Here is a 10,501-nt window from a genome sequence, read left to right as displayed (position 1 = left end):
TGCTTTCCAGAGTTTGAGAGGGAAGGAGGGGGACGCCTGTTGGAAGCCCGTTGAGATTGCCACATAGATTTCTTTTACAATGTGGGACGAGGAAGATTTTCCACATGACCAGATCAGTTCGTTAATTTGTCGTACCGGTGGATGGGGCGTCGTTGACCTTTATTTTTAATTTAATTGAATGGCTCTGATTTAATGTAGGCAAATATCTCTAGAATATGGTTCGTTTGAGTCTGAGATCGGCGGCTATGGCGCAAGGGACAGTGAATCGATGAAATAAATTTTGGCGATACATATCCTGCCTGCTTTCCTAAGCGGCAATCGGTTTGCATCCCCTGCCTATTGAGATCATCACACAAGAATACCTAGCCTGCAGAATACCTCACACAAGAGATCTCGGGCGAAGAATACCTCACACGAGATCTCGGCCTGCAAAACACGGCAAGATATATATATATATATATATATATATGACTGAATCATAGATTACTGAAGCCAGAGAGTTGCATATATATCATTCCAGCAGTCTAATTCCTCCACAAAGTGCATCTGCAGGATTGCATATTGAAATATTTATTAAATCAAATATAGTTTTGCGTGAATAATCAAGTACTAAAATTCATGGAAATTAAACACTACCTCCCAATGTTCTGTGACTTTGTTTCTGATACCAGTTTGTTTTCATAAGGTACAGTTGAAGCCATGACACAAAGGTCTGCATAGAACCTATTCCGGGTTCAATTTTTGAGTCAATAACACCCCTGGTTCCACCATGATACCAGTTTACGCGATGCTCAAGAAGGCTGATGATACTGAGAAACGTCTCGGACCCTCTTCTTAGTATTACGATGCTTTGGCCTGAAACAAATAAAAGCATTCAGCCAAACCCTAATTAATGATGTCGGCTAAGGATGAATTCCTTATTCAAATTTTCAATATATTAAGAATAGGTATATGAGAAACAAACCAATAAAAATCACCCATCCGTAAAAATCAAAGTTACTACTATTTTTTTGAATTCGTCATTATTGACAGTTAGTCAGAGCACAGTGTATCGTCGCAGAAAAAGCATGAAGGCATGACAAATAGAGGACATATAAGACATGGTAAGTAGAGGAGAAGAGAAAGAGAAATAGAAGACGAGAGGAAAAGAAGGACGTTAAGGTACGTTAAGGGCGGTCTTGTAATTTGAAAATAAGGAGCCTTGAGTTGTTCCAAGTTTGAGCCTTGAGTGATTAACCAGTTGTAATTGTAATTGAAAAACTTCGACATGATACTAAGGTCACAACAACTGAAATGGTGGAAAGGTCAGAGAAATTTATAGTGAGTACGAATATTTACACTGTAGAGATTTGAGAAAATTTTATCCTTGCGGTTTACAATCTGTAAATTAGGTTTATTTTATTGTTAATTTGTTATTGTTGGAAATCATTTTAAATAGAGATGAAAAATCATTTTTGTAATTTGTCAGCAAAGTTGTCCGAATGTAGTGGTGAGTGCAGTCCAGCCGAGAAGAATAACAAAATTCCAAAAAGAAAAACCCCACCGAAGTAAATACACGTTTTTTCATCGTTTATTAACAAAAATAAATGAATTATATTAAATATATGTATGCTTCTCCTGTTTAACTTCTTTTTAATAATCACGACTTTGGCTAAGTCCTCGTTTATACCTTAACATTTACTTGTGGAGTACGTGAATGAAGTGGCAAGTTTAGGAGGAGGTGTAGCAGTGGGTTAAACTTCCACTACCTTCAAATCTCTTCAAATTCCTTGCAAAATTATGTTTTTATTTACCCTGCACACAATCACTTTTTTTCGAGTAAATGAAATGAAAATAACTACATCTCTATAAGAATTTTCGTTACAAACTAACTACATTTCTATAAGAATTTTCGTTACAAACTATCCCTTTTATGAACACTATATCCAAGATGCCAAAATAGTTTACAACATCATATCTCACACACATATTTTAGATATATCTTATTACATTACAAGTATCACTATGCCTTAATCTCCTTCATTTATTACCGTATCAAATATATTTAAATAAAGCCAAGAGCCTAATAATCACGTCAAGTCACATAAATATTTGTATTCATTCTGTTTACAATTTGCCGCAAAAAGACAATAATATGTAAAATTAAAATTAAAATAGTTTAATTACTAGTTTTCTTGGTAGCATTAGGGTAATTTTACCTAACACAAACGAAAACTTTGGTCGGCGTTGAAGGCTTGAAATGTAAGGCCCTCAACTCTTTGTAATTACATTCCCTGAAATTGCCTTTAAAGGGTTATACAAGTTCCAAATAATAAAAAAATATTATAATTATTATGTTTTATATAAAGAAGGTGTGGACATAAATTGTAATTAAGATAGTTCTAATAAAATATGGTTTAGTGGGTATAAAAGTGAATATCTTTTATAAGTGTAAATGAACAAAATGGCGCATGGAGGGTCACAAACGTATGAAGGTTGACTATGCTTTACCATGGTTGATTTTCACGTTGAGACAATCTTTCTCACAATGCGACATTGGACGATGTTTGACTATGGTTGACCATGGATGATGATGGCTGACAATGGTTTATCAATTCTACCAATGATTATCCATTTTCATGGTTGGAAATAGTTGATTTTCATATTGAGACAATCCTTGTCATAATGCAATGTCGGACCATTGTTGCCCATGATTATAAACCCAAGGTATATAAATGTTGCATTGTCACAAAGATTGTGTTGATATGAAAATCAACCATGGTTAAGTATGGTCAATAATGGTCCAACGTCACATTATGACAAGGATTGTCTCAATATGAAAATCAACCATGGCCAACCATGTTTATAATATTAATCATGGTCAACCATGTTTACAAGATCAATCAGGGTCAACCATGATCAATCATAGCCAACAATGGTCAACCATGGTCAAATGTCGAATTGCGACATGATTGTCTCAATCTGAAAATCAACCATTGTCAACCATGTTTGAATGTCGCATTATGAAAAATATTCTCTGAATATGAAAATCAATCATGGTCAACCATGGTCCAACATTGGATTGTGACAAGGATTGTCTCAATATGGAAATCAATAATTTTCAACCATGCTCAAACATGCTTATTTTAGGGTTTATAATAGTTATCTTAGGGTTTATATACTTTGGGTTTATAATTTTTATCCCTTGGGTTTATTATTCTCTTTGGTTTATAATATCAATCCCTTAGGTTTATTAATCTAAGGACTCAAATTCCTAGGGTTTAATATTATTCCCTCAATCATTTCGACCCTCAGTAAACATTGGTCAACCATGGTCAACCATGTTTTATAAAATCAAACATGGTCAAACATTATCAAACGTCGCATTGCCACAAACATTGTCTTGATATGAAAATCAACCATGGTTAAGCATCATTGACCCTGGTCCAACGTCACATTGTGAAAGGGATAGTCTCGATATGAAAATCAACCATGGTCAATAATGTTTATTTGAGTGTTTACAACATTTGTCTTAGGGTTTATATACGTTGGATTATAATATTAGTCCCTTGGGTTTAATATTATTCCGTTGTGTTCATAATCCCTTGGGGTTTTAGTATTGATCCCTTGGGTTATTATTCCCTTGCGTTTATAATATAAATCGTGATTAACCATGATCAATCATAGCCAACCATGCTCAATCATGGTGGAATGTCGAATTGTGATGGTGATTGTCTCAATATGAATATCAACCATGCTCAGTCACGGTCGAACGTCACATTATGACAGACATTGTCTCGATATGGAAATCAATCATGGTCAAGCATGGCCAACTTTGGTCTAACATCGCATTGTGACAAGGATTATCTCAATATTGAAATTAACCATGGTTAACCATGTTTATTTTAGGGTTTATAATATTATCTTAAGGTTTATATACCTTGGGTTTATAATTTTTATCCCTTGGCTTTATAATCTCAATCCCTTGGATTTATTAATTTAAGTGTTCATATTGCTATGGTTTAATATTATTCCCTTAGGTTTTTAGTGTCCAATGTCGCATTGTGACAAATATTGTCTCAATATGAAAATCAACCATGGTCAACCATAGTCCAATGTCACATTGTGACAAATATTCTCTCGATTTGAAAATCATAAATTGGCCAATTTAATGTTTTTAAATTGTCAATCATAAATTATCAACCAGGGCAGGTATACTGATGAAGTACAGGTGCACTATATGTGCTAGAATTTATTTCTTATGTCATTATGCTCTTGGTAGGATCTAAACTTAATATTAGTATGGAGATGGTGTCGTTAATTATATTAGTGTCTTAATCCCTAAAGTTATCAGCTAATTTCCTAGGAGTTATTCTCTATTGAATCAGTTTATGGATGATATGAGAGTGATTGTAGACTTTGCCTGTGTTAGACTATTTTGGATTTTTGTCTTGAATTTTTATGCTGCAGCCAAATCTAATTTACTAAGTAAAAGAGAAATCTATTCTATCAAACTGTAAAGGAATACTGACTGAATTCAATTGCTAAGGAGAAGACTCTCACTCTTTTACTTATTCAATTTCATCCAAACAAGACATTCTGAACAGCAGCTACGCTATGAAGTAAAAACAATTGGACTACACTAGATAGAAAGCAAATGAAATAGCCACACTGTACCAGATAAAAGGAAAATCAAATAGCAGAGTTAAACTAGGTATAAATCAAAGGAAATTGCTTATGCATATAACGATTCATGGGTGAACTCATCATACTATGATGCAGGAGCATCTAGGCCTATCCAGCAATGTGATGGAGTGGTCACATGTTGTGGCTAATGAAAGTTTGGAAGAAGAATTGGTTGTTAAATTTGTATTAATTTCAAATAAATGTAAGTAGTTAATGGTTGCCTAATTCTAAACAGAATTGGGAATAATTGGCAAGTGATCCTCCCTGCGTGGAGATCAAGCCAAGTAGCTTAGTTTTTTTAGATTAGGATAGGATTTGATTTCTAAATGTATAGTCTATTCCTTCAATTGTGTAGGAGATGGTTAGCTTAGACATATATGTATTTTCCTGTCTTTTCTGAAGAGGGGGATTGGAGAGACAGAGAGAGAGGATTCACGAGGGAATTGTAAGCCTACAAGCAGATTAGGAATAGAGGCCACTAATTTGTAGAATCAGGGCAAAGAGGATTGAGGGAGGACTGAATAGAGTGAGAGCAGATTGCGTGCGGATAACATATGAAACATAGGTCTTTTTTTGTTATAATCAGGCCCAAGGTCGAGACTCTGTAATTTCCTTTATTTTGAACAAAAATGATGCTACGTGTATGATTTAGTAAAGCCTGTTGGAACTTTATGTAGTGCTTTTGTTATTTATAATCGGCGAAGTGGTTAATTCAATGTTCTTTATGGTTTTCGGTATCAATCGCAGAGTTAATAGAACTCTAAAGTTTTCATATGAAACCCATTGTTGAATCGATTTAATATAAGTATCGGATCATCCATATCAGGTTGATAAAGCCTGTTTGTGTGGTTCAGACCCGTGAGCGAAAATTCCATTTACACAAAGAAATCGCGCAAAACACTTAGCAGATCCATATAACCAATTTAAAATATTATAATCAGGAGTTTTGAGTCATATCGGGTCCAGACTCATAATCAAATCGCACCATCGGAGCGGTGTATGACAAAGGCCTGCCCAAACCCTGGCGATATGTGATTGCCGACACATCGCATCGGCATTCGGGAATGGAAGCGGTGAAGTGTTTAGTGGTGCGATTGCCGATAGCGATTAGCGATAATCGCATCAGACCTCTGCCAAAGGGAAGCGCTGATAGTGCAGACCTTGCAACTGTGATTGCCGATAAGGCGATTAAATCCTAATCGTCCGATCAGCGAGATCCGATCCGTGGCATTAACACATATATTTGTTTAAAAAGGGGAAAAAGTGTTGTTTTGGCATTTTCCAAGGGTATTTCAATTCTGAAAGGAAAAGGCATATATCTTGTGGAAAAGGGTGTAAAGTGGGGTGATGAATGGACCTGATAGAGTTATAAATGCAGGTATAATACATTTGAAGTCCGGCTAAGTGTGACAGTGCGGGTTTTCCCGTGTATATCCCGTATTTCTGTGTATTGTGTAAAAAGCATATGGTCATGAGGTTGAATGGAAAAGAACGCTTCTCATATATGCATGTGTGTGCATAAATCCTAACGAGTGGGTATTAAGGGGGAATTAAGTCTCGATAAGGTGTTTATCATATGATGGCCTTAGGGTTGCATCAATTTTGGTATCAGAGTAGGAAAAGGGAAGAAAATTTCCTGCGAGAAGGATGTCTTGTGTATGAAAGTTATGATATAAAAGGTATGAAAGTTGCAGCAGTTAAATGAATGGCAATGTTGGGCACAGGACTACAGCAGTAAGACTATAGAAGAACTTTTGGAAGTTCTTAGAGATTGTAGTAGAACCTCATTCCAACTGAGGCTTGGAATAGATAGGGACAGAGGAGTCCTTAAGAGAAGTGAGTGGAGCAACTAGAGAGAGAGAGAGCGAGATTGCTCAGTGCAAGTTCTAAAGAAAGAGGACTTGGAGACCAGGCAGAGGAGAAGCTTGGTGAGAAGATCAACTTAGAAGGAAGTTGATTGGTTGCAGGTGTAGAAGCTCACACAGAAGAGAAGATAGCTATGGAAAGTCATATGGAAGGTGCAGAAGAAGGCTACAAGATGGAGGAGAAGAGTGCTCAAACAATCCATAAGGAATGGATGAGTCAAGTAGATCTTGACAAGGAAATGGATGAAATAAGAAAAGAACTCGATGTGTTAGTGATGCTGCTAGAAGAGAATCAAAGACAAGGTTGTGTCTTGAAGAGGAAGCCAGTGAAGTGGCATAAGTTGTAGAGAAGGCTACAACAAGAACAAGTAAAGTGGTTGATGAAGAACCTTAGAGAAGTAAAGGTAGAAATGGAAGTTTCCATTTGTAGACCAGAACAGGTTGAAATATTGGGTGAAGAGGATAATGAGAGATCAGCTGAAGATCTCATGGACTATTGGAATAGTTCAGAACAATTTGAAGATATGATGATGGGAGAAGCAAATGAGGCAATGAAGCCTTGTGATTTTAGTTCTCATAGTTTGTGTATGTTTGCAGGATATGCAAAGGATGATGGACAGTCTGGTGAAACTCTCACAAACAGGAATGAAGCTCTTGAGGTGAAGTATGATGTAGAGTTCCTTTTAGAGGCAGAAGGTGTTGATTTATTGCAGCAGAAAGAGTTCATAGATGAAATTCGGTTTGGTGTAAGACAGTCAGTTGAAGTTGATGTGGACCAGAAGTCTAATGAAAATGCCATAGTGGTCTTCCAAGATGGTAAACAAATGAATTTGTTTGATGAAATTGATGAAAGAACTTTGCAATATGATAGTGCAGAAAATAGGATAACTCAGGAGGATTGTCGGGAAGAGAATGACATTGAGGATGGAAGTTGTGATGAACTTTTGGAGAGATTTCACATGGAATTAGAATTCAAGGAAAGATTGCTCAAGGAACCTGAAGGAGAAATGAAGCTTTCAGAACCTGGTGAAGAAAAGGATATGGTTACTATGCATGATAAGGACGAACTATCTCTAACATTTATAGAGTTAAATAAATGTTTAGACTCTTTAGTTAATGATGTGACTGTAGGTGTGGAAGACAGAATTAATAAATATGATGCTGAAATTAGAGAAATTGAGCAGAGTTTATTTGAAGATGAAATGGAAGATCAGGAACAACAAGGAACTTATGTCCTCAGAGACATGAAGGAGACAGAAAAATTAATTCAGCAAGATAAAGATGGAAGGAACCAACAATTTAAAAGAGATGATCAACAACATGAGAATGAATTTGAGGAAGGCATTAGATTGCAAGAGTATAGAAACTGGGAGCATAATGAAGAACAGGAGATTAGTCTGACACTGCAAAGAAAGACAAGTGAAGACCGAAGATACAGATGGAGAATGAAGAAAATGGTCAAGTGGAAGCTATTACAATAGAGGTGGAATGGCAAGCTAATAAAAAAGTTCAGGGAACTTGAACAAATTCATATTGATTTATTAGAGAAGGAGAGAGTTAAAGAAATGGAGTCATAGCAAGAAGAATCTGCTGAAATCCAGAAAATCTATGATGGAGGATTGGTGCTTGAAGCATAGAAAGAGGATGGAAGGTATTGTGTTTTTAAAATTGATGATTGTTGTATGTTTTCAGGTCATATAGACTTGAGGAAAGACAAGCAGTTATTGGAAATTGTTATATTAACAGGTCAAGAGATGACTACTCATAGTCATATGAAGAACAAAGAGAAAAGTTACAATCAAGTGAAGGAAGATGTCCAGTTAGATGACATCCAAGGGATAAGTCAAAAGGAGGATGGTAAAGGAATTATTGAGATCAAAGGAATGTTTGGAATGAAGGAGATCCATTCATATGAACATAGAACAAAGAGTTTTCTTAGGAAAACTGATGATGCTAATACAAACCAATTAGAGAATCTTATGAAGACCTTGGTGTCTCATAGCTTTGAAACTAATATTTTGTGTGTAAATGTCGAATACACTGAAGTAAGGCAATTGTTTAAGGTTGTCATAAGGGAAAGGAAAAGCAAAGATATGATTTTTTAGAAGTTAGAAGAAGGAACTTCACATAATCTTGTGATGCAGAGGAAGAAGTAGCTGTTAAACATAGCTGTAGTGAATTATACAAATATTAGACAACTGTTGAAGACTGAAGTCAAAGGAGAACAACTACTGAAGGTTGATATAGGAGACTTTGTAGATGTTAAATAGTTATTGAAGATCATTGACCTTGAAGAAAGCCAGAGTAAAGAAGGACTAAAGACACATGTTATAGACAATGAAGTTAGTGAATATTATGCAGAGCTCTTGGGAGAAATTCCAAAAGAGATGACAGATTTGTGGCATGAGTTAAGTCTTTTGGAGAAGAGGCAATAAAATCAAAGAATAAGTGATCAGACAGTATGACCAAAACTGAATGAGAATGAAGAAGTTTTCATGGAAGACAAATATGGAAAAAAAGTTGTCAGAACTATTGGCATAATGAGGAAGCAAGGTAAAGTATTTGTGTTTAATGAATTGCCTGAATATGATGAAGATTTATATGTAGGAACAAGACAATGTGAAGTCAATTTGAACCAAGGAGTTGATTTTGAAGATCAGATCAAATTAATGAAGGGTGAGATCAGAATGTCTCAGAAAGATGAAATGGTGTTGAATTTACAGTATGGGAGTGTCGAACAAGAAAGGAGTTCAAGAGATGATAGTAACAGGATTACTATTGTACCACAAAGAGTTATTGATGAAGAAGAGGTTGAAGATGACATTTCAGAAGTAGACAAATATGATGCCATAATCCTTAAGGGTGCAGAAATTAAGCTACTAGAAGAAGAGGTATTCCAAGTACCTAAGCAAGCAGGAAGAATTCTTAGTTTTTAGAAAAATTGTGGAGTTGCAGGTACACTGGGAATTGAAGTAAGAAATGATGGAGCCATGAATGAGAAACCAGAAGAAGGAACTGAAATTATTGCAGGGGATCAATGGAGAAGGCATTTATACATTTCAGAAATGTATATGGAAAAATATTGGCACAGAGATTATGATGTTCTTATTCAAGAACACATCCAGTTGCAGGAGAATAGTATTCATCATCTGAGAAGTGAAGTGGACAAAGAAATTGATGAGTTGTGGAAACTCATAACACAACATTCCAATAAACTAAATGGAGGACAAAAGAAGGAAGGAAGATTGGCTGGAAAGAATGGAACAAGTGAAGGTAATGGTAAACTGCAAATTAAGGTGGAGAAGTCTGGCATAAACTGTAATGATGAGCAAACAACAGTAAGATATATGAAAAGGACAACAGCAGATAGTGAAAGCATAGCTAATGGGGCATTGTAGCATAAAATATGGAGACCTGGAGAAAAACAAACAACAACAACAACAACCAAGGACAAACTACCAAACCAAGTATGGGATCCAGGAGGACACAGATTAGAAGCACATGATCAGGAGATCATGATTATTTTTAACCTTGGGAGTCTGATGCAAGAGCATCTAGGCCTAGCTAACAATGTGATGGAGTGGTCACATGTTGTGGCTAATGAAAGTTTGGTAGAAGAATTGGTTGTTAAATTTGTATTAATTTCAAATAAATGTAAGTAGTCAATGGTTGCTTAATTCTGAACAGAATTGGGAATAATTGGAAAGTGAACCTCCCTACGTAGAGATCAAGCCAAGTAGCTTAGTTTGTTCATATTAGGATAGGATTTGATTTCTAAATGTATAGTTTATTCCTTCAATTGTGGAGGAGATGGTTAGCATAGACATATATGTATTTTCCTGTCTCTTCTAAAGAGGGGGATTGGAGAGACAGAGAGAGAGGATTCACGAGGGAATTGTAAGCCTATGGGAAGATTAGGAACAAATGCCACTAATTTGTAGAATCATGCCAAAGAGGATTGAGCGAGGAAT

This window comes from Pinus tabuliformis, chromosome 2_1 (assembly GCF_031772625.1).
Source record: "Pinus tabuliformis cultivar Carrire ecotype Pingquan chromosome 2_1, CPIR1, whole genome shotgun sequence".
NCBI lineage: Eukaryota > Viridiplantae > Streptophyta > Pinopsida > Pinales > Pinaceae > Pinus > Pinus tabuliformis.
The sequence above is the reverse complement of the archived record's forward strand: the minus strand, read 5'-3'. Positions refer to the sequence as shown.